Genomic DNA, 26,577 nt, shown 5'->3' on the forward strand with positions numbered 1-26,577 from the left:
TTTGGATAAAACGTTGGATGTACTGTAACTCTGCAGTCTCTCTACTCTCTGGAACTGTTTTATAACTCTTTTCTTATTTTGAATTTGTAATTTCTTAAGTATGCCACTTACATCATCTTGTCCTGTGGGGGAAGCAGTCATACTGAATGTGGAGGAAGAGCTTTGGATTTTCTTCTGTTGATTGCAAAAATGTAGTGCATGCTTCAATTATACATGCTGGTCAGACGTGTAAAGACAAAGATGTGGCATGGCAGATACAATCGCCTGTGGCTGTTGGACGTTGAAACCACTGTGTAACTGGTTTATACGCATCAGTGTTAAAACACACACTTTACGTAATTCTTCCAGGATATTTCCAGTGGACATGATGAACAGAACTGCATTTATTTACAGATTTACCAAAAACAAGCAAGCCGAATTATGGCAGTCTTCATCTCCAAAGGGCTGGAGATGAAGACCATGGTATACAGCCTAATGTCTCTGAACCAAGGTTTAGATGATTAGATTATTCCTCTGAGAGAACAGATTCAGATCTCATTATCTGAACCAAATTAAAAGCAACTTTACGACCAGAGTCGTTGGCAGCGTTAGATTGGACAGCAGCCTACCGTTTTATCAGGGAAGGGGGCCGTCCTCTTCTCGCAGGGCACGAAGCGACGCTGGTGCTCATCCGGGTTCACGTGCACGTCCTCGTGGCCCCCACGCCCATGTAGGTTTGACCGGAGGACCCTGCAGATGTGCGTTAAAAGTCCTCAAAAGTTTATCATCGGCTCAGCCAGTTTGCCAAGATTGCCTGTAGAGAGAGACACAAGGAGGAGGAGGATGTAAGGACAGATGCAGTGAGAGGACAATAAAGCAGCTGAATGGCACAAAATATCAACTAGTAAAATGATTCAAGTTTCTTTAATCAGTGAAAAACATCCATCAGCGAGGAGAGAGAGAAGAGAACACAGAAAGAAAGAAGAGATGGAGTAGTGGGATTCAGGTAAAAAGAGGCAGCATTACTCCCTGTGGCTCATCATCAGTGACGGAGTGACAGAGCTCAGAGTTTAATGAGACTATAGTTGAGATACAGCAGCAGAATCGCAACATATTAATCAATCCGTGTCAAGCTGCAGCCATTACAACCTCAGCTACAGACAACTGATGTTCTACTGAAAAACAAAAGCCTCAGAGGAAATGTGACTGAGTGGGGGCCTGACAGAACACAGCAGTAAGACCAGACAGGAGTTCAAACATCTAATGTTGCTTCTATAATCATAATTTACAGTTAACTATTAAACCAGGTTGCACTATGTTTCCTAACAAATGTATGTGCTGTTGCAAATTAGTTGTATGTAAGCATAATTTCTGTAGATTTCACCTTGGGCTTACAAATTTATCAGAAAGTCTGTGTTACAAATAACTAGTTTGCAGTTGCATTATGGAAAAAGGATCAAGTGTTTTTGGAGCTAAAAGTCTGTTAGTTTGATTTATGAATCAGTCTCTTGCACATCTGTGAAAGTGCAATCTCCATTAAATGTTAAAACGCATATCTTATCAAGCGTTACTTTTGCAGTAATCTGTGTCAAACCGCATTAACCGTGAAAGCAAGAGGTAAAAACTGTGCTTGAATCTGCAGGACATCTGACACACCCTCAAGCGGCAGATTGATGCAGGCAGCCTCGCTAGTCCGCAATCTGCTCGCACCTTCAATAATCCCCTGCTGACAGCACACAATCTGCAGGTAAAAAGTTGACCTTGTCTGATGCTTGACGAGGTTCTACACGACCGATAGCTGTGATGATAAAAAAAAAAAAACAACAAACAGGGCCAAGCTGGAAACCTTTGGGAGGAATGACATCACATAAGGAAGGTGTGAGGCCCTTTCTTGTTCATCTTATCTCATCTCTCTCTCTCCTCTCTTTTTTATTTACAGCTCTCCTGTGTTTCATTTCTTCATTAAATACCCATCCCTTTCTCTCTCTCTCTGTCAGTAAGTTTCCAGTCTTTCTTCATCCGCACACAGAGAAACTCCACATACAGTCTCCCACAGAGACATATTGGGAGATGAGTTTGGCCCACTTCCTAAACTGTGTTGCCACAGTTATAAAAAGATCCATTGAGACTGAAGAGGGAAAGACTAAATAGGTGACTGCAGGAAATTGTCTGGGTTTTCTAAGCACATTTTCTGGTTGGAAACTGTTAGAACTTCTGTGAAATAATGCTGGCAGTCCTCCTCCTGCTCCAACTATAATGAGCCCAACTGGGCAACTCTACACTGGTCTCCACACTTTGCTTTGTCTACTGTCCTCCTTTCTGCTAATCCCTCAGGATTCTGTGGTCATTAAAGGAAAAATCTGCTCTAAAACTCTGATGAAAAGACACAGACATTGGTATTTTAATTTGCATTTTTACAAGTATGCTTATACTGTTAGGAGGTTTTTTTATTTACTCATTTTTTTCTGTTTCTTGTGGCTATGTGCCAGAGGAAGAAAACATCCTGTCACATCCAAAAGATATTTCCTGAAGCGACAACTCAGTGTGAAAGCAAGAAAAAATAGTTTCTATCAAAAACTTCAGCACTAAGTGTTAGATTTGGGTGTCAGTTCCTGGCTGATCTTCAACACTCAGACAGAAAAGGGAAGTCCGGAGAGTTTTTCAACAGAAAACAACACAATTAAATGAGAGAAAAAACTCTTGCCCTCTTTTCTTCCCATCGATTGTTTAATCTTTGGAAATAAACTGAATTGAATTGAGGTTGAGGAAAGGTGGGAAGAACAAAATTGTTTTTTAATTTGGCAAACATATGTATGCATGTGAGGTTGTGTTTTATGTGTCTACACATGTATCTACTGTATATGTTATATACATATATGGGAATATGTGTGTATATTAGGGATGTGCAGAAATCCTAGTATTTGTATTTGTATCTGTATTTGTTGAGGCAGCAAAATTATTTGTATCTGTATTTGTATTCAAATAAAAGTGGGAAGAGGCTTAAAAATCCTGTTTTTGTTTTTATTACACTTTTAATTTTAGGAAATTATTATGATTACTGAGCTAAAACTTTACTCATCGCCTCATTACAGCCAGACCTATCTATTTATATACCCATAGCACAGAGACAGCACACCGTATAACATGTAGGGAGGAACTTCAAAGGCAATTATTGCTTTGCACTTTTCATTTATTGCCTATTTTTTACAACCTAACTTTGTGGAAAGGAGAAGGGGACCAACAGGTTATAGAGAGTCCCTTGGGAGCACTTCCCTTGTGTCAGTAGCTCAGCTTTATCTCTGGGGAACACCCCCAACAAATAATGTTTAAAATATTTGTATGAAATCCACTATTGGTACTTTACCGAATAATGTATTTGTATTCCGGCACACCCCTAATATATATATATTGTTTAAGTGTATTTGGTATTTTATTTTGTCCTGTATTCTTTTTCACTGTTTTCACTTTTATTTTATTTCCTTATGCCTGCCCTTTTGTGAATCACTTTAGTAGTAGTAGCAGTATTATAAAAAAAGTAGATTACAACAGTAATTCAGTACTAATCACATATCCATCATGTCAAATGTATTAATTATTTCATTGTCACGCTGTAACTCAAACTGCACTTGTTTATTATTTTATTGTAAGTTTTATCTTCCTCTTTATTGTTTATCTCAACATTGTTCTAAGGCTTTTCCATAACTGAATGACAAAATAACACACATACTTACAAAATACATGTCTCTTATTTGTCAGCCTGAATGTGGATTTTCTGAGAAAACACCTCCTGATCAGAGATAATTTTTGGTTGTCAGCCAGTGTTTCTCATCCTGGTAGGACGCCACGCATTACCAAACCTTGAGGATGGTAAGTGTTTTGTGTGAAGCACCTCTTTTCTGCTTCAAAGTGTTAAATGTGTGAGGTGTTTTGCACACAGCGTTCGGCTCAGGCAGCCATCTTCAGAGCTACAATGAAAAAGAAATTGCTTTCTGCCGGTGCTGAGTTTCATTTCCATTTTGAAAACTCTTCTCACAATGAAGTGTCAGGCCGGAGGAGCTCTGATCACCACACTCACTTCTAGTGGCTGCTTCAAATTTTGGCAGTAGCAAAAAAATGAATGTTAACTTACTGTTCAACACACTTTTGGATACAAGAATTACTTTATGCCTGAACTGTTAAATCGAATGAAAATGGAAAAATATACACAAGAGACTTTGTAATAACTCATACTGAAAATACCGATGTGGTTTAAAATGTAAGCTTAGATACCTAAAAATACATAGTGGACGTGTTTCATTCTACCCATCCTGCTCATACATTTTCACAACTTTTATATTAAACCAGAAATGTGATGAGAAAACCAATGTGATACAGATAAACAGGTGGTCACAGATATATTGTACCTGGCCAGAAATTGTAATTCAGTTTATAAGTAACATGAAATTGCAGTTAAAAAAATATCAAAGATATATTTAAGGTAATTTAGAAACAGTGTTTCCATTACAGGTTTATTTTTCCACTATAAAACTTCCTGTGAAGTACATATCAGGGTCAAAATTCTTTAATAACCAAATTTAAGCAATCCTTAAAAACTTAAATATCAATAATGACCTCAGACACACATTGGGATTGATTACGCTCTACTTGGGATGTGCAGAGGGCCCAGTATTTGTATTTGTATCTGTATTTGTTGAGGCAGCAACATTATTTGTATTTGTATTCGAATAAAAGTGGAAAGAGGCTTAAAAATCCTGTTTTTGTTTTTATTACGCTTTTAATTTTAGAAAATTAAAGATGAAAATTAAAGTGATGTCCAAGTTAAGAAATATACACTATGCAGCAGGTGGATGTGACTCCCCTCATTGAGATAGCGATATAACTGACCTGCTCGCTGGTACTGACATATTTTGTTTTTTTTCTTCCCAAAAAACAAATAATTTTAAAAATATTTGTATGAAACAAATATTCGTAAAAAAACAAAACAAAACAAAAAAAAAAACACTATTTGTGCTTTGCCAAATGACGTATTTGTATTCGGGCACACCCCTACTATCTACAGCAATGACCATGTAACCAATCAAATAAATGATGTGTTCTTGAGCACATTTTGTATTTTGAACTGTGCATTTCTGAAAATAATGGCAAGTGAAAATTTCTCTCTCTCTAGTATCAACTCCTGCTGAAGGAGCTCAACTTTCTTAAAAAACAAAAATCTTCAGTCCAACCTGGCAACTTAAAAAGAAGTAAATCTAGATTGTGTTGTTACTTTCATATCTACCTATTTCTCCTGCTCCAAATAACCCCTCTTTTCTCTGTCCAGTTAACAACCTCCCCTTTTTTTCTCAAATGGCTCCAAATATCTCAGAGGTTAAACTTACAACAATCCAACCTGGCAACTCAACACTGTGTAAATAATTCCTTTCATCAGGCTCCTGAAGGAAATAACCTCCTTCTGCAGCTGATAGTATTTGAAGTGGGCAACACAGAAAGCAGTTTTAACTTTAACTTGCAAACCTTACTCCAACATGGTGATCATAACCTTCTCTGCCTCCCTGTTCCTCCCTCCCTCTCTACCCGATGACTCCATCTGTTTCTCCAAACCCTGCCATCGTGCATCTAACAGCCTCCTTGTAGAGCTATCATCAATACCCAAATTGTATTGTATGTACTATGTATTGCTCCAACCTGGCAGCCCTCCCTCAATCTGGCAACAAAAGTCTTTCTTGTTTCCCCTGTCTCAAGCCAAATAACCCTCAAATTTGTCTAAAGTCGCTGCTTTCTCGAGTGGATCAAAAACATTTTCAGGGTCAAGAGTTACAGTTATCAAACCTGGCAACTCGACACTGTATTGAAAACCAAAATTAGTCCTCCTGTGGTTTGTATTTGAAGAGGAAACACAGACAACAACCTCTATCTGTCACCTCTGAAGCATCACATCAACAGCTTGTACCGTAATGCTTCTATCTGTGCCAGCCATAAAATGTTTACACTGTCTGTGTGAGCTGAAGATAGATAGATTTTAAAATGTTGACATTAAACATTAAAAAAAAAATCTTTGTTATCAAATATAATCCAGGGTTTTTTCATACGTCTGAAATACACTTCAGTTATTTATGCAAATACCTGAAACTACATTTACGTTTAAATGGCAGAGGCCTTCTAGCAGTTGGAGTAATTATGATGGGAGGCAAATGAGAAAATCAGCTGTCATCGTTATAGAGCGACAAAGTCTACATAGGGTAGAGGTCGGAGTGGGTCAACAGAGCATCGAACTTTAACACTGGAGGTTAATGTTTGTGTCCGGATTCCAGCTGTGAGTCAACACAGTTTTTTGAAAACTATGACCACAATCATTCCCTTACCTAATCCCCATGGTTGTTATTGTAACCCTAACCCTAACTCCTAACCCTAACCCTAACCCTAACCCCTAACCCTAACCCTAACCACCCTAACCCTAACCCTAACCATGACAACAAAATTCTCCTAACCTTAAGGAAGTAGTCATTTTAACTCAAACCACAATGTTTCCCAAACCTTAACAAAGTTGAGAACTTATTTTAACCAAAACCATGATCTTTTTCTAAGACTAACTAATCTGTGGCCTCTTAACATCCACCCTTTTTTTTGGAATTTTCGCCCATTTGGCATACCCAAATGGAAAAGCTGATAACAGAAGAACTGTAGGGCCAAAACGCGTGTATCAGGCTTTATTTGAAAAGTAAGATCTTCCAGTTTCTGAAATGTGCTTGTTTAGCATGTGGCTAAAATACAACCAAAGTTACATCAAATCAAATATGGCTCAAAAAAGTGTTTTTGGTCTTTGTCTACAATGAGTCAAACTTGAATAACAAGAACTAGGACATGCTTTATGCCAGAACTATGCAAATCACCACATACCTCTAGGTCTAACCTTAGTGGAGCAAGTTTTTACTTTGTCGTGTCACTGATGTCCCTGAACCTCTCCAAAACGTCTCCAAGTGGCCAAAATGTGCCAGTTGCTTTTACTCATCACTACATGACACTAAGCCACTTACAATTGGCTTAAGCAAGGTCGTCGGTGACCCGGTGGATGTTAAGAGGTTAACCACAGCACTGTCACATCATGAAACATATTTATTTTTCTACAGCGATTTGTAACAGTTTTGGAGGGCACAGGCGTGATCCTGCTGATAGAGGTGTCAGATCAGAAAGTGCTTGTATGTGTCTTTCTGGAGTGCGTGGGCCTGTGATGTATTTTGTCATTTAATTTGGAGGACTTGTTGTCTCTGTGTATGTTTTTTTGCAAGCTCACAACCTCTATACGACCACTACAGTTGCTGTTTGTGGTGAACAAACACGAAATGCAAATTGCACGCTGAAGCAGCAAAGTTCAGACAGTGTAGGGAGAGTTTTGCTTTGCATTCAGTGTATCTTGAAGGGCAACTCAAGAGGAGTACTACCCAGCCCTGTAAAACAGTTGTATACGTCATGAGGGTAATCCTGTTTTATATTTGTGGACAAGTAATGAACAGAAAGTCTCCATTACAAATAGTTGTGGAGTTTGAAAGATGTTGGGCACTGATATGCAGGGCGGGTGTGATGAAAGATGCTATCGTGTTAGATTATTGAAGTATACAGTGGGATCCAGTGTTCATGGAACTAAATCAGTAAAACCTTTTATTCGAGCAGTCACACACATCAGTTACTCTATTCGTCTTTCTTTCTGCTTAAATTGAATTAACCTCCAACAGTCAATACTGGAACAGCTGTCATACATAATTAACTGTATTCCCAAACCAATTAACAACACATTGTGTTGCAAACTAAACAATGTGAAGAAATTATCTGGCTGTTGAGTGGTTTAACAACATATACCTCAGTCTCTCAGTGCCCAGCTGCTGTAATTGCTACCCTCTATTTCTGTATAAATGCTCCCTCCATCACTGATGCTTGTACAATGCAACCCCTGAACAACAAAATTGGATATCTTTCCAAATGTGTAATAACTGCAAAGGTTGTCTGTGTATCTCACCACTAATGTCCCTTCATATTTCACCTAACACGCAGATCATCTAATAATCTGGGGTTGTAATGTTTCTTTGGTTGTCTGTTCTGCAGTTTTTGTCTATCTTTTGTGGTCCGAGACTTGTCGAGGCTGTAGCGGAAATTATTAATTAAGAGTTTTAATATAGTCTGGGGTGCAGATTCAGGAGATTTGGTCAGTAAATTTGAGTGAAACACAGTCTTACTGTTTCTGACATGCAAATCCCACTGAAAGCAATGAAACAATCCTAAATCACACAATGTCCAATATGATTCTAATTTTCAAAACTCTAACTTAGTTTGAGAAATCAGATTTTTGTTTAACTTCAAATCAGTGGCACCAACTTCTGTCCTCCCTGTCTGATGCCACCGCACTGAAACTCTGATGAACTGCTTTATGTGGAAGAGAGAAAACATGTCCAAACACCTTCCCAAGACAAATAACCCTCCTGTATGTCTGATACAACCACCAATTCTCCGCATCGCACTCTGAGTTGAAAAAGCTTCCATCAATCCAAACTGGAAACTTTGCACTGGTGAAACCTACATCTCTTGTCTGTCTTGAGACTATTAAAAGCGCAGATGTCTTCAACCATCTGGCAACCAAAGCCCCCCCCCCCCTCTCATTCCATCTAACCATCTTTGATATTGCTTCTGTCTCCATATTTTGTTGGCAAGACTTGTAACTGCTGCTCTCCTATGCCAACAAAGGGACATTTAGCTGTTTTCAGCTTGTGTCCATCCCTGACCTGAGACTAACACCACAAAACATTACCGTCTATGTAATCAAACATCATCCCAAAGGCTCAAAGGCTGCTCATTTTTCTCTGTAAAATCCATCAATTCAGTCTGTCAGCAAGAGCCCGTCTCTACCCTGGTCCTTGAATAAATAACTGTACTTGAATACAGAGCCTGAAATGGACATACAAGCTACTGTATTTTCAGGAAAAAAAGCAAGAGAGCAGATAAATATGACAGACAGACCAAAGAAATGGGTAGAGATATGGATAAATGGTTAACATCATCCAATCTACCTCTGACAGAAAGACAGATGACATACTGGATCATAAAATTGGTGATAACATACAAGTCCATTTTGCTCCTTTTCTTCTTTCTTCTTCTGCTATATTTTACCAAAGTTTCTGTACATCATGCCTTGTCCTTTCTGAATATAAAACAAAAGAGCAAAACCTCTCCCCACCATCATTCTTCTGGGCCAATTTGTATCCTTCCATGGTAGAGAAAACCATCCATAATGTTACAGTACAAATACTAGCCCTTTCATGCATGATGTCCACTACAGTGGACAGATATTTGGGAGCCATTTTGAACCATTTACGTTGTAGTACCATGTCCCAACTACCAGGTGGTGAACCCCCAAAGTGTTGTGTAGACCAAGGTGACCTGGTTTCCTCCCTGGTTCGAGGAAAATATATGTGACACTTGCTCAGTTTCTGGATTGAAATCACTCCGAAACTGGCAGCTGAGTCTTGTCCAGTCCTGCTCTTCAAGTCATAAAAGCAACACACAGCCTTCAACTCGCCAATACATTCCATCGGCTGTGACAAAATGTCTCCTAAAAATCAGCCCTGAAAAAATCTGATTACCTTCAAACAAATAAGACACCATAGACTAAAAAACACTGGCACCACTGCTTTAAAAACCTGGCAATTCATATCTACCTCCACAAAACGCCCTCACCTGTTTATGCTGGTATGAAATCCTCAAACCATAACCTTTCCACTGGATTAACAACAACCCTGTTAGAGCACAGTGTGCTTCAAACAAGCAGCACAACAACTGAGCCTCCGTGTCACCAAAATTACCCTGTCCACTTCACACCTTTAAAAACGTGAGACCAATGTAGCAACCATCCCCGTTCTCCATTAACCTTTGCACCTGTTAAACATCCTGACAACATCTGCCTCCACATGCCTCCCCTCCAGCGGCTTAAAACTCACTCCAACCTGGCAACTTGTACCCTGCATCAAACTGAACCACTTTATATCCGAAGAGCTTGACATGGCAACGTCATTCTTTCCACTGTGCTCTGTCCAAATCCACTCACCTCCTCTGCTTAAAATCACTCCAACACCGCAACTCTGCCCTGCTTGTAAACCTCCCTGCAACCTGGCAACCGCAGCAGGTGCGGCGCTCAGTGGTGAGATAAGCTGAGAAGGACTAACTCTCCTCATCCTCCCCCTCCCCCTCCTCCCCTTCCTCTTCCTCTCCTCTCTGTGTCACTGCAGCTTTGGTAAGCCTGAATATCAGCCTCTTTAACTACACAGACATACACACAATTAAACTGATGTGTGTACAAAATTGTACAAGATGTGCAGAATGTGTATGCCTAGCAGCTTCATGAGGTAAAAATCAAAGCAAGTGAGTAAGTAACTTCATTTTTATAGCACCTTTCAAGAGCAGAGACGTCAGGAAATAAAGCATAAACATACATACAGACGTAAAACACAATAAAAAACAGAAATAAATACTTTTTAAAAGGTGTCCACAAGTCCAAAGGGAGAGAGTTCCAAAGTTTAGGAGCCACAACCTCAAAAATATCCTTTAATTTTAAGCCTAGATCGAGGAACAACCATCAAACCCTGATCAGAGGACCTCAGAGACCTGCTGGTGACATACAGCTGCAGTAGATCTCTAATGTAAGGCGGTGGCTGACCATGCAGAGCTCTATAGGTGATCACAAGAACTTTGAATCAGATTCTGAATTTGAAGGGAAGCCTGTGAAGAGCAATCAGAATCGGTGTCACATGAGACCTTTTTGGAGGACCTGGTCAAGAGTTTAGCAGCAGAATTTTGGACCACTTGTAAATGATCCACGGATGTTTTGCTGAGGCAGGTGAAAAGGGAGTTACAGTAGTCAAGACAGGACGATATAAAAGCATGAATTAACATTTCCATCTCCAGTGGAGACACAGTGGGCCTGAGCTTTGCAATGTTTCTCAGCTGGAAAAAAACAAGAGCGAATCAGACACTTGACATGTCGGTCCAGAATCAGAGCCTGGTCCATAGTGACACCTAGATTTCTTATGGAGGATTTAACTGATGAGGTAAGAGACCCAAGACCATCCCTTATCTTAGAGATGAGACTAGGAGGGGCAGAAATAAAGATTTCTGTTTTGTCTGCATTTAGCTTTAAGAAATTATCTACCATCCAGTTTTTTATATTGTTAAGCCAGTTATTTAAAACTGAGAATTTAGCTATATTTTGAGGTTTAAATGAGACATATAATTGAATGTCATCTGCATAGCAGTGATAGGAGATACCTTTAAAGTCTCTTATTATCTGTCAAAAGGGAAGCATATACAAGACAAACAGAACAGGACCAAGGACTGAACCTCGGGGCACATGGCGATACAGAGTTTCAGATGAGGAGGCACAGTTGCCAACAGAAACTGCAAAACTCCTATCAGACAGGTAGGAGGAAAACCACTGCAGAGCTGACACAGAGATATCCACCCACTGCCCAAGTCTCTCAACCAAGATACGCTGCTCCACAGTATCAAAAGCTGCACTGAGATCCAAGTGCACCAACACTGAATATTCACCTGCAAAGATATCATTTAAGACCCTCAGAAGAGCTGTTTGGGCAGAAGCCAGACTGAAACTTATGAAAGATAGTATGCTCATCTATTGCAGTTGTGAGCTACTTAGCAACCTCTTTTTCTAAAATTTTGGCTACAACTTGGAGATAGGCCTGTAATTTTGGGGTAGAGAAGGATCAAAGTTTGAGTTTTTGAGAAGTGGTTGAATAACTTGTTTGAATTGAGCAGGGACACAACCAGATAACAGAGAGTTGATTATGGAGAGCACAGCAGGACAAATAGAGCCAATGACATTTTTTAAACAGAGATGTTGGTAAGGCATGTGACTCTCCTACAGTCTCTCTTCAGAGAATGAATATTGTCATTTATCCAAAGGAAGGACTCGCTCAAAGGAACCGATCGAGTTATAATAGGAGCCACTTTATCCACTGCTGAAAGGCGGTGTTCATTAAAAGATTACACCGAGTAGTTAACATCACTGTGCATAACAGGGTTTAAATGGAAAATGGCAGAAAACTTTGCATCAGAAAAAGATGTGAGAGCTAATGATACAGTGGCAAGGTAAGGAATCAAGATTAAATGAGAAATCAAATAAAATACAGTTGTGATCAGTAATAAAAAGATCTGATCTGAAAATAAAGAAGAAATATTCAAACCAAAATCAAAAACAAGGTCCAGAGTATGCACTCTAGAGCCTGATACATGCTGAGTGAGACTAAAAGACTCTGTGATATTTATAAGACTAGAGGCAAAACTGTCAGAAATATCATCAACACAAATGTTAAAATCTCCAGCAATAAATCTGGATAGCTTAAGGACAGAGGACAAAAAGTCAATTCAGTTAAAAACGATCCGTTTGGGCTAGGTGGACCGTAGATTAAAATACAGTAAAAAAGGATTAACACGTCCAACTTTAATCATTTGAAGTTCGAAAGAAGAGAACAACCCAGTGCTCACCAAGTGACATACGCAGTGGATCCTGAACGCCGCAGCAAGTCCTCCACTGCGGCCGGAAATCCTGGGCGAGCTGATAAAAGTGTAATCCTTCGGGCAGAGCTTGATAAGAGGCTCAGTTCCATATTTCTCTGTCAGGTCTCAGTCAGGAACAGAAAGTCTAATTTCTTAGACAAAACGATTTGTTTGCAATGGAGCAAGCATTTAGCAGCGCCATTCTGAGAGATGTAGAGACCCAGCTATCAACACGGGAATCCCGGGGCGCACCCCTGGGGTAGCGTGCACAGATGACAGGGACTCTCTCCACCGCACAGGTAGATTCCACTCACCGCTGTCGGGGGAGCAATCAGCTCATTGGGAGAGTCGGGGAAGACATGTCGGAGAAAGTAGAGTCTGACATTCCCAACCACGGATAAGGAGAAATCATTCCACAGAGTAACAGAATACACCGAGACAAAGGCCATTATTGTTTTTGTTCTAACATGTTACCATCACTCAAATATGTTGGCTTTACTGTACTTATGAGTAACTTGAAATGAGTTATGTTTTGTAGAGACTGTCCTTCCAAGGAAAAATTACACAATAGGTTGTAATTGCGTTGTCACATCATTATTTTTAAACATTACATTTTTTGGAAAGCACAGACAAATGATATTGTCTTGCCGATTACTACCGATAGAGGGCGCCAGATTAGAAAAAGCTCCCATGTGTCATTCTGGAGTCACATGATCAAACGATGTATTTGGTTGTTTAATATGGAGGACTTGTCGGTTGTGTGATAGGACTGGGGATATGTGTGTGCAGAGCTGAGCTGTGAGCAAAGCCAGTTAAAAAGGATTCATGACATGTTCCAGGTGAGCCTGGTTCTCATAAACGACAGCAAAGCCTGTCATCTTTAGCTCTTCATCTAACAGTTACTGCCACTGTTTCTGCATGTTCCATTCCTCCTTGCAATATTAAAAACACCTGCACCGACCCGACAGCGCCGAATATGTCTATAACTTGTTTTGTAGGCTGATTTCTTTTTTTAAAGAATAGCACTGACTACAAAGATGAACCGACTCGGTGACAATCTCATTGCATTTCCTATCGCTGCTTCACAATAAAAGTGTACTTTGCGAGTGGAAAACTTTTAATGTGAAGCAGAAGAAAATAGCAGAAACCTAACACAGCTCCAGTTCAGCTTAAAGCTTTCAAGTAAACAGCAAAACAAGGTGGAAATCTGAATAAATGAACAGAAGCGTGTGTTGTGAGGCTAAACTTCAAACCACAGTAATAAGTTGTAGTTACAAACTATAGAAATATTGATTGCTGAAAACAGAGCATGCTCTCTATTTACCAACACATTCATGGCTTTTGTTTGAGGCGGACACCAGTTGACCCAGTTCAGTTCTGCTACCAAGGACTGAGGCTACAGTGGAAACATCCCAGACGAGCTGCTGAAAGTGGATGGATGGATTATTGCTATGCAACCCAATACTAATATGACATATATGATTTAATCTATAAAAAAAATGCTCATCTTTTGAATATCAACATACCTGTATCACAGTATAAAATAACATTTACCATCACAGATGATTAAGCATTTTATTATACCCGAATTCAATATCAAATCCACTTATCAAATCTGAATCCTTTCAAATCCCTCACTGAATCTCATTAGGTTAAGCTTTTCATTTGTAAATCACTTCAACTCAAAGATTCAATTTAGATCTGTGATGAGCTTTTGTTAGCTGAGAAGGTAGAGACAGTTTTAAATGGCTGTAATGAATGTTAGCACAACCAGAAGCTCCGACATGAGAATGAGATGAGCGGTATATGATATGAAATTCTGTTTGAAAATGTCTCTGACCTTTATACGGAGCCTCTAAAGTCCCAACAGGTGATATTTTTTTTATCTTGTGTGCACAAGATAATTATTTTGTGGGAACAGGTTAATATCCGTGCAGTAAAGGCATGATAGGCCTATATGCTTTGAAGACCACAGGGGTAAGTTGCATTTATATCTTTTAATAGTTTGTTGATTTTTCAAGTATGTTAGAAACATGGCGGCATTTGAATAGTCAATTTGCTATGTTTTTTATGGAGACCCTAAAGTTAATATAGTAACCTATAGTATAATTAATATCATGTGGTAAAAAGTTATTATCTTGTGTGCACAAGATAAAAAAAATACCAACTTTTGGGACTTTAGTGGCTCCGTACCTTTACACCTTTTTTCCCCACCAGCTACTTCATGTAAATACTGGAGATCCTGATCCAGAGTTACTCAGACTGTGAGGTTACATTACTGACAATACATTCAAAAAAGTTTAACTTGAAGATTCTTCTGAAATCGATGGGATGAGACCATTCCTCTAGAGAAGAGTTACATGAAAAATTATGTAGTTTTACAGTGATGACACATATAACATTGCAGGTTGTGTATGTGTTTGGGCTTTCAGTTCAGTCTCAGGTTGAGTTCATTCATAAGGCTTTAAAGAGCTTCACATCTCCTGCAGTTGTAACGATATACAAAAGTTATGCAGCCACTTGAAAATTTAAAATACTGTAAAAAACACTGAAGCTTTTACTTAAGATTTTAATTAAGATTTTAAAGTGAAAATAAGCATCTGTGAGTGATGTACTGCCCCGCTTTGATAACACAGATTTCTCTGCTGTCATGCCAGAAGAGCCGATATGAAGATTGACATGTTTAAAAAAACAGGGAAGATGAAAAAAGGTTGAATGATTGGAAGCCTGTGTGTGTGTGTGTGTGTGTGAGTATCCCGGCACACGGTTGACCTCATGCACTCATTGTCATGGCAACCTCCAGTTGATTACGACCATATGGCCATGGTTTGTGGTAATGGAATAACATTAGTGGCGCTGATAAACTGTGAAGGTGTGTGTGTGTGTGTGTGAGTCTGGGCATCAAGGTGTGTCTTTATCAGCGGATCCTCACACCAAAACGACAGAACGGGTCTATTTCCAATCACTCTGACATATATGAGTGTTTTCAGCGCCCTCAATAGGACGGATGGGAACCAGAAGAACCCACAGGACCGTTTTATAATATAATAATGTTTTATGGTGTGACAACGCTGTTTGGTTCGGTTTAGGCACAAAACCAACTTGGTTAGGGAAAGATCTTTGTTTGGACACCAGAGTCGTAGCAACTCGAGGTGTAAACGCCATTGAAATACACTGCTTCTTGCAGGGAAAAACACACCCGAGCCATGTCTTTCACAGGGCGAACAGTGTTCTCTTGCAGCCATCTTGCTAACTATCTAGCCGTACCCCCCCCACTCACCTCCTCCTGATAAGAAAGTCACCTGAACAGCGTCGTAATTATAACATCTGCTAGATGGCGTAAACATAACTATAGGTTGTTTTTCCTGGTCTTAGTTTTAGACCTATACTGTCGTTTTTCATGTGAGGACGGGCTGGTCTTTATGTGTGTGTGTGTGTGTTTCTTTTTATGTGTGTGTGTAAAGAGGTTTCTGACCCCATCATCACACACCGACACTTTCATCCTTCAGCCTCGGCCTCACTTTCTGTTTCTGTCGCCAATCAATTCTCATCGCCGCGGTGACCATGGAATCCAATTAGAGCCGCCTCGTCACAGAAGTGCCACATGTGCGCACCGCACACATACATACATGCGTGTGAGTCTGTGTAGACGTGTGTTCATTTGTGTCTGAGCTATTACAATGACCTTGAAAATGTATCAGGAAGCTGAAATCTGAGCATTTTAAACACTGCTTCTGCTTCACGGAGTGAAAGAATGAACCGGAGACAGATGAGAGAGAAGTGGGAGAGTGGAGGAAAGGATGAGAAGAGAGTAACACAGGGATAGTGGAGGATGGATATTAATCTCATGTTTGTGTGTAAGTATGAATCTCAAGTCAGGAAGTGGTTAGCCTAGCTTAGCATGAAGACTGTAATGGGGGGGGAAACAGCTAGCTTGACTCCATCCAAAGTTCAAAATACATCTACCGACACCGCTAAAACTTGCTGATCTGCACAGACACAGAGATATAACAGTTTTAGTGTGAGTTATGTGGAGAAACTATTTCTTGGCAATCAACAATTTATCCATTTATCCAATGCAGCGTCTCCGGATATTGAGCAGGTTGCCACATACAGTCAGTATTTGTTGTGTCATAAATTTTGTTTTGCGACAGCAGCTATTAACCATTCATGCAAATGAAGCATTTGAACTTAGAACACACACTCCATTTACCACAACACCATTTACTACCCAACCACCCAGTGTCACACACACGCACACACACATACACACACACACACCGAGAGTCGCTAAGCTGTAGCAGCCCTTTTGAAGTCCGACTCGATTTTGTCACAGAGCTAAAAATCCCATTATCAAAAAGGAGAGAGGAGGTAAAAAAAAAAAAAGAGAAATGCAGGAGAAAATGAAATGAAATCCTTCTCCTGTCTGAGTTCTCTGCTTTCTATGCTCCTCAACAGTCTGATGAGGAGACCAGTTCAGAGCAGGAACCAGACAGGGTCTCACTCCACATCACAATGGACATGAGGCTCCTTTCATTATAAAAGTGTTGTGTATAATGAAAGACTCAATGCAGGCGAGATGTTGCTGTATCCTCCTCAAGGACATTTTAACAACACAGATGTAAGTAAGGACGTGTGTTTTAGAGCATTACTTAACTGAGCTTTACATGTGACCTTCATTAGACAGGTTGTACATGGTAGCAGATTGCAACAAAGTCTGTTTGCATCTTAGAAGGCTGAGTTCAGTTGCACAAAATAAAAATAAATGCTAAAAGTACCTCCAAACTTCTCCAAATGGCTTTTATGATAGAATCCATGTGTTCTGTTGTTTAACAGTTGGGGACAAAAGTTCATTTTTTATCACATTGTAAAACTGAGTTGTTTTTTGTTCAATGAAACATGTTAATTTTTGTAAGACACCTTGTCAATCATAGATGTCACTTTGGCCAATGACATCCACGCAATGTCTGTCTCATAAAGCTACTTGGGAGTCTTTCTGTTGGTACTTTTAATTAGCTAAGTAACCACAACGAAAAAAAAGGCCAATGGGTTTAGTTTTAATCTCTACCTCATTGTCATGTACTGTATATTAAAGCTATTTATTAAATAAAATCTCCTTCACTGGTTTCAACCAGGAAGCAAACGGGCTAACACTTGATTTATGCATCAGGTGAATGGAGAACGATGTAGAGACAGATCAGGCCTGAACCAAAGCATACATGGATTTTGTACAAGCATGTGTACTTTCAAGCAATCTGCAACTTATACTGAGCTGGTGTGCAACTTTAAAATGATATTTATGTCTGTCTATTGCTATTGTATACCTTGGTATACCAAATATAAGTCAAATAAAGCAGCATTTAGATCAGAAATCAAATGGGATTCAGGGAAACCAGCTAACAAAGTATATAATGTCAACTTTCAAATGGTCAGATCACATCACTGCACAACCCGATCAAAGGCCTATATATATATATATATATATATGTATAGCGACAGCAACATCAAGAAGAAGGAACACGAGAAGATTGAAACCAAAGGAAACCTTGAACCAAAGGCTGAAAGAGAAGCTAGAAAAGATGTGGAGAGTAAAGGCAACAGTGGTGCCAGTGGTAATTGGAGCACTGGGGGCTGTGACCCACAAACTGGGAGAGTGGCCCCAGCAGATTCCGGGTACAACATCTGAGGTCTCTGTCCAGGAGAGTGCAGTTCTAGGAACAGCTAAGATACTGGTAGAGGACCCGAGCTTGAGGAAGACACACCACCACCACCACCGCCGCCCCATGGGAGGGGGGTGAGAGGGAGAGATTTTATTTAGTCCACAAGTGCAGACATGAATACAGACTGAATTTAACTCCTTTTCCTCTTGGCCTATTTGTTCTGGGGTCAATGTGTGAATTACATTCAGCAAACAGGTCATGACTGCAGCCAAGTACGTAGGTTCAGTACGTTTGGTGTGATTTTACTTATCAAACTCTTCTCTCTCAGGAATAAAGAAGAAGAGAAGAATTAAAGGATAATCCAAATGCTAAAATGGAAATGTATAGTGAATAAATTAAAGAGTGAATTACTGAATGAAATAAAGAAAGACTTTACATAAAGGTAAAGCGAGGCCAGAGACTTTGAGCGTTTGAATGTGGAAAGAGGCGAAGCGGAGCAGAGAAGCATCTTAAGAACTCTTCAGTTAAACATAATTAATGTGAGGATCAACCGTCTGATTCGGTGAAGAAGAAGACGACAGAGGATAATGATCACACCGCAGCTCCTCAAAGCCTCCACAGCCCTCTCATGTCCTCCTCCTCCTCCTCTTATCTCCTCCTCCTCCTCCTTCTCTCTCTCTCTCTCTCTCAGTTTCTTTCATCAGTAGGGAAAACTCTCTCGTTTCTTCTCTCTTTCATTTTTGTTTTCTCTCTTTCATCACACAGGACAGTCCTATCACTCTTTTCCAAGTCTTTTATCTCTTCATGCAATCAGTTTCTTTCTTTTTTTCTTTTTTTACAGCGTCTCTCCATCATTCCCCTTACCGTCACATTTGTCTTTCTTCCCCTCGTTCATCCATCTTCTCTTTTTACCTCCATGTTTTCCTCTCACCCTCTTCATCTACCATCCACCACTGTTTCTTCTCCATCATGGTGTCATCTGAGCATGATTTTGAGTATTTAAAAGTCAGATTTCAACTGACTGAATGCATTTTTCCAAAGGTTTCAGTACACAATCCTTCCAAATGTTGCACCAGTATTTCGGCAGACACAGAGCCAAGTATCTAGAGAGCAGATAGGCCTGTGTTGCCAGACAGAACCATAATTCAGCCCTTCATCGAGTTACAGTTATCATTTCAGGTGATTACTGTCAGTGTGATACGTCTGCATTAGACATATCTGCATTAGAGACCGTGAGTAGCTGCTTACGTTTGAGCAAAACATAATTGGATTTATATCAACTTCATCGTAAAACAGGACTCAGTAGACTCCCGTCCACCTGTCTGTATGCACATTTTCAATTTGTTCCTAATTACTCCGAGCAGAAGCACCCCAAACATTTGGAAAATACTTTTTTTTCTTGCTTTGCTCAGCTGGAAAAGGCAGCGTGTCAAAAAAAAAAAAAAAAAAACAGGTAATGTGATAAACATTCATCTCCTGCTGCCACTCCTCTTTATTCTACCAGAAAGACCAAAAAAAAAAAAAAACTGTCAGCAATCACACTTCACATCAGAATTTAAATTACAAACATCACCAGTGTGTGTAAAGTGCACAGGGAGATGGGAGAACATTTTTAATAAAAAGGCAAACCTCTGAGCCCATTTATCAAAAAGTCTTCACCTTGTGTGACTTCAAGAAAAAAAAAAACAGTAATTTACAGTCCCAGGAGTCTGTCTGTCTGCCATTTAGTGAAATTAGATCCTGTAATATTACATAACAATGTAAGTATAGCTGGAGAGGAAGGGAGGGAGGATACCACTAATTTTACTGTCACCAGACTGTCTGGCTGCAGTAATGTTCCAGTTTATGATTTTCTTTCCTAACAGAAGGAGAGACTGAAACACAGCGAACACACACAGCCTTAATATTTCTATTCATATCTATAAATACAGACATGATCACTGAACACTAACGTCATTATCAGACGCTCTAAATCTTTCAAATTTTGAGTGTAAACCTTATTTTGGTGATTTATTTATTGCAAGTTTAATAGTGAAAAAACAGCTGCATTACCAAATATCGGACAATTTTATACTTTGAGTCAAGCAAGTCAGATTTTTTACCATAAAATGATCTTTCAGCGATCTAATGAGTTATAAAACTCTCAGCAATCAGCCGGTCTGTCAGTCAGTAAACAAACAGTCTCCTCCAATCAGACATCCATATGTTTTCTGGATGAATTCACCAATCGCTGGGTTTTAGTTGGTTTTTTACTAAATCAATGCCTCTGATTTTCAAACTGGAATAACATGCCAGCTGTTAAGGAAACATCAATTCTCTCCAGATCATTATAACTTTAGAAACGGATCAAACAGCCGCAGAATCATGATTTATTTTATACTGATTGACTTAAACTTTTTGTTTACTCTGGGGGAAACTCACTGGAAGCTATCTCTTAATTTCTGGTTTCCATGTTTGTAGGGTTTTACTTTTAATAACAGTACAAGTTGGTACATGACAAAACACAACAGCAATATGTCAAATATGTGATGACAACGTTGTGATATATGTGTAATATATTGAAAACACCTTTTATCATAATAACTTTTATTCTTCTGTTTTATCTGTCTTATTCTTTTTTTAGCTTCTTTTTATTTCCAAATTTAACACTTTTTAAATTGTACTTAAATGTTTTTTACTTGTGTTGCTTTTATATTCTGTCTTGATGCCTTTTATGCTCTACGTAAAGCACTTTGAATTGCCTTGTTGTTGAAATGTGATATACTAATAAACTTGCCTTGCCTTCAAAAGTTTCAGTCGCTTTCTAACAGGCTGTATATTAAAAATGAATTGTGGAATTCAGTAATGATATGTGGTTAAATATTTATAACAAGATGCCATTTCCCATTTACTAGCAGCAAAATTAAAGAAGCTCATTTCAGATTCATTCATAAACATCATCTCAGACCAGTCAGGATGCACAAGCTCTCTAAAGAAAACTCCTGGAAATGTTGGAGATGTGAGACAGCAGCTGTCACTCTTTTCTTGTGTCTCTTCACATAATTATTCCTAGATATTAGAAGTGTGACAGGATATAAATATGTTATTCAGCAAAGAATTCAGCATAAAAATTATTTGTTTTCAGGAAGAAAAAAAAACAACATGTCAAATACCAGCGTGCAGGTCGGTTACATCACTATCTCAGTGTCTCTCCTCTGTTCCACTGTTACGTCTATCAGCAGGTCTCAACGAGGGGAGTCACATCCACCTGCTACATGACGCACATTTCCTAATTTGGACATCACTCCCAGAGTTGGGGGTGTTCCCCAGAGATAAATCTGAGCTACTGACACAAGCAAAGTGCTCCCAAAGGGGCTCTCCATAACCTGTTGTTCCCCTTCTCCTTTCCACAAAGTTAGGTTGTAAAAAATAGGCGATGAATGAAAATTGCAAAGCAATAATCGCCTTTGAAGTTCTTCCCTACATGTTACACGCTGTGCTGTCTCTGTGTTATGGGTGTATACATAAGTAGAGATCTGGCTGCATGTTTGTGATGCAGTTGGTTTTAGCTCAGTAGTCAGCGCAGTCATCTAACAATATAATATTCTAAAATTAAAAGAGTAATGAAAACAAAAACAGGATTTTTAAGCCTCTTTCCACTTTTATTGGAATACAAATACAAATAAATTTGCTGCCTCAACAAATACAGATACAAATACAAATACTGGACCCTCTGCATATCCCTACTAGATACTGAAATTCAATTAAATCCTTACTTATTTTTAATAAATTCCTCCCCAAATCAGAAAAATTTCACTGGAAAACAAGTATTGTGGAAATACAATACAAATGCAAAATGCGAAAAAAAAAAGTAGTAATAAGAATTTTGTAATAAGTGTTGCTGTGTTTTTGCTTGAGCAAATATGTCAGTCACTCAGTTATCTAGTAGGTAAGTCAATAGAAGTCAGTCAGTCAGTAGATCAATCAGTCAGTTGGTCGGTATTTAAGTTTGTCAGTGAGAAAAGGACTGCAGGGTTTTTTTTGTCACTGAGAAGCTTAAAGTCAAACAAGTGAGGATATTTTTAGTAATCCCTGTCTCACACACATGCAAACACAGTTATAATAACCAGTAATTAACTCTGTCATCAGCCCTTCTTCATAACACACACACACACACACACAGAGACACACACACACACACTTATCCCTCTGATTGACCTGCAGTAGACCTCTTCGCCTTCATTTTCTCAGTTCTGTGTTAATCAGATGAAGATTACAGAGGCAGAACAAGAGCAAGTGTCACGCACACACACCCACATCCACACACACACAGAAACAGACACACACACAACAGACACAGAAGACAAGAGATAAGAGAGATGAACACAGAGACAGATACACAAAACCCACGAAAGAAAAGACTGACAGAAAGAAGAAAGAAGAGAAACGAGTGAGCGGGGTGATGGATGGTGTGATGGAGGCAAAGTGGCTGCTGGTTGGATAATGACATGACAAGTGCTCTTTGTAGTGTTCTTAACTGCTGGCTGAGTGCCAGTTAGTCGGGGTGGAAAACACTTCTGCTTATAACTGTGAAGGACTCCCATTTATAGTCAAGTAGAGCGCTCTCTGCCTCTCTCTCTCACTCTCCCTTTTTCCTCTCTAATTTCGAATGAATCGCAAATTGTGTTTCTATAATCTTAAAACATTTTTTTACATAACTGAAACCATTTGGTAATTAATTCATGTGCTACAAATCCAGAAATATGTAGAAACCAAAACATTGCTCCCAGGGATATGCAGAGGGGCCAGTATTTGTATTTGTATCTGTATTTGTTGAGGCAGCAAAAATTATTTGTATTTGTATTCCAAATTGGAAAGAGGCTTAAAAATCCTGTTTTTATTACACTTTTAATTCTAGAAAATTAAAGTGTTCATGAAGTGTTCATGAAGCGTGTGTCAGTAGCTCAGCTTTATCTCTGGGGAACACCCCAAACTCCAGGAGTGATGTCCAAATTAGGAAATATGCGTCATGTAGCAGGTGGATGTGACTCCCCTCGTTAATACCTGCTAATAGATGTAACAGTGGAGCAGAGGAGAGAGACTGAGATAGCATTGTAACTAACCTGGGCGCTGGTATTTGACATGATTTATTTTTCTTCCCGAAAACAAATAATTTTAAAAATATTTGTATGAAACAAATATTTGTAAAAATCCCACTATTTGTGCTTTGCCAACTAACGTATTTGTATTCGGGCACACCCCTAATTGCTCCCATATGTAATACTTACATGCATGCATGTTTCTTCAAACATACATACCTTGGATAATTAGCAACCCGTTATGTATATAATGCAGATAGAGATCCATATTAAAATAATATTGCTTGTAAACTTTTATGAGCCTAGAATTAAAAATAATAAATCCACAAAAAACATATCCTTCAATCTTTTTCTTCATGTAGGGCCTTTTCTGGTGTGACATACATTAAAAGCTCTGGTTCTGCTTGGAGGAGGTTGGGTTGACACCCACACAAGTCCTTTTTCTGTTAGTATATGAGGTTCCCTCATCTGTCACAACTCAGACTGCTTCTCTTGGCACAGCTACTTGAATAGCAATAGCGATCGGCCCTCATCATGAGCTAATGTCGTCAGAGATAGCATCATCACTCTCCTGCTCTAGTTCTGCTTCTGAATTATTTGTTTCATCACTTTGCACAAAAATATGATCCTCACCGTCAGTTCCTTCAGTTTCATTTCATTTTCAGAGTTACTGTCATCATAACCTTTCTCTGCATTGTGCCTGAGACCCTGATGCTGTGTCATCATGATACTGTGACAGTAAACTTCTTCATTCTTATTTCTGAGTTTATTCATAGTAGCAGTCACACAACAGTGTCACAATGATGCCAAATAGGAAAGCACAATATTATATGTTATAAATAGCAACTTGCTAACCGTTAATAACCTGAACATTGTTCAAAACAAATAGTTTAAGGAATAGCAGGGAAATGAGGGTTCAACTGTATACAGACTGGATTTAATATGGTCTCAGGTCATTAATGACTTGACAAAATAACGTTTTTCTTCATGTAGTTCTGGTGTGACATACATTAAAAGCTCTGGTTCTGCTTGGAGGAGGGATGTACAGAGATCCCAGTATTTGTATCTGTATCTGTATTTGTTGAGGCAGCAAAATTATTTGTATCTGTATTTGTATTCGAATAAAAGTGGAAAGAGGCTTAAAATTCCTGTTTTTGTTTTTATGACAATTTTAATTTTAGAAAATTAAAGTGTATCTCAGCTTTACCCCCAACAAATATTTTTTTAAATATTTGTATGAAACAAATATTCGTATAAAACCTACTATTTCTGTTTTGCCGCATAAAGTATTTGTATTCGGGCACACCCCTAGCTTGGAGGAGGTTGGGTTGACACCCACACAAGTCCTTTTTTGTTAGTATATGAGGTTCCCTCATCTGTCACAACTCAGACTGCTTCTCTTGGCACAGCTACTTGAACAGCAATGGCAATCGGCCCTCATCGTGAGCTAATGTCGTCAGAGATATCATCATCACTCTCCTGCTCTAGTTCTGCTTCTGAATTATTTGTTTCATCACTTTGCACAAAAATATGATCCTCACCATCAGTTCTTTCAGTTTCATTTCATTGTCAGAGTTACTGTCATCATAACCTTTCTCTGCATTGTGCCTGAAACCCTGATGCTGTGTCATCATGATACTGTGACAGTCCTGAGTTTATTCATAGTAGCAGTCAGACAACAGTGTCACATTGATGCCAAATAGGAAAGCACAATATTATATGTTATAACTGACAACTTGCTAACCACTAATAAAAATGTAACATTTGACCTGAACATTGTTCAAAACAAATAGTTTAAGGAATAGCAGGGAAATGAGGGCTCATTAATGACTTGATGTATGTATATGAGGGTTAATAATTGAACATACTAGTATAATAATGCTGCCATAACAGCCTCCACTATTCTGAGTTAAGACTTTCCACCTGATGTTGAAATCTTGCTACAGGGATTTGCTTCAATTCAGCCACAAGAGCATTAGTGATGTTGGGTGATAAGGTCTGGCTTGCAGTCAGTGTTTTAGTTCACCCTGAAGGTGTTGGATGGGGTTGAGGTCGGGGCTCAGCGGAGATCAGTCAAGTTCTTCCACAGCAAACTGGGAAAGCCATTACTTTATGGAGCTGGCAACGTACATTGTTGTGACAAATTTGGAAGGCTGGCATTAGCTGGCAACCTGCAAGTTGCATGCAAGAGATGACAGTTTGAGACCACTGGTCGCCTCCTTCTAGACAGTTTAACCTCATTTTACTGCATTCATAACTGACGGTCGCCATGTTTAACCACCAAACCATGATCTTTTCCTAACCCTGACCAAGCTCTCACACAGCACATAGAGAAATATTAAATGATTTGGTATGGAAATATTAAAAAAATTAAGTCCAACTGCATCAATTAAAGCAGATCATACTGATATTGTTCTGCTAATTGTCTTCTTTTATGATTCACAACTGAACAACCACCAGTCATTACATGTTGGAAGAAATATCACATTTTTAAAAGAGTAATTTCATCGTTTAAGTCTTTAATTTAAGCCTTGATTAATTTCAGAGTTTCAGACTATTAAAGCACCAGCAGATAAGGTGTATTTCAGTGGAACGGGGGGATTCAGGGTCACTCCTTCATCATCATGCTCCTGCAGCGGAAACATCGACCAAGCTTCACTGAAAATAAAGCTCTTAAAATGTGACGCATCAACCAACAATAGTTCCTTTTAAACAAGGAAACTGATACTTCCATTACGCTATTGATGGTGTTCAAACAGATTTCACCACACTAAAAGAGTATAAGTAGGAGGAGAACATTTCTGGCGGTGAACTCAATAACAGCATTTATCATTATGTTGTTTATGTTTTGCTGACTGGTGACCTCACAGGGTGTAGCACGTTGCTACAGCACAGGGGGGGTCAATAGGTCAACCAAACCTTAAAGATTCCCTCCTGACATGTATTAAGACATATACAAATACTCTGCTTGGAACAATAATGCGTGTCTGATATGGTTTTTCCACAAAAAAAAGTATAATTACCACTTTAAAATTCTTAAAATTACATTTACTCTTCTCCATCACTAAAAATTCCAAAATCAGTCACTCATTCATTTCAGAAGTTTAACTATTGGACACCAGATGTCTCCTACTTCACTGTAAAGTCCATTCTCAGTGTTTGTGCACTGGAGGCTTCATGTTTATACATCACACTTGCGTAAGTTGAATATTGGACCAGGACTGACTTCCAAACTAGTCACAAATTCTGCTCGCTTTCACCTCTTACACTCAGATTTTAAATGAGCACAGAGAAACTTTCCACTC

At 39.0% G+C, this 26,577-nt stretch overlaps 1 long non-coding RNA gene across 1 annotated transcript in view; it reads right to left on the bottom strand.

Annotated features, from left to right (window-relative positions):
- Positions 1 to 613: 613 nt before the first annotated feature.
- Positions 614 to 26,577, bottom strand: part of LOC122984075 — a 137,074-nt gene continuing 111,110 nt past the window's right edge. The window contains exon 3 of the long non-coding RNA XR_006403818.1: positions 614 to 793. This is a non-coding gene — a long non-coding RNA (uncharacterized LOC122984075). The remainder of the gene's footprint in view (positions 794 to 26,577) is intronic.

Source organism: Thunnus albacares, chromosome 6 (assembly GCF_914725855.1).
Source record: "Thunnus albacares chromosome 6, fThuAlb1.1, whole genome shotgun sequence".
NCBI lineage: Eukaryota > Metazoa > Chordata > Actinopteri > Scombriformes > Scombridae > Thunnus > Thunnus albacares.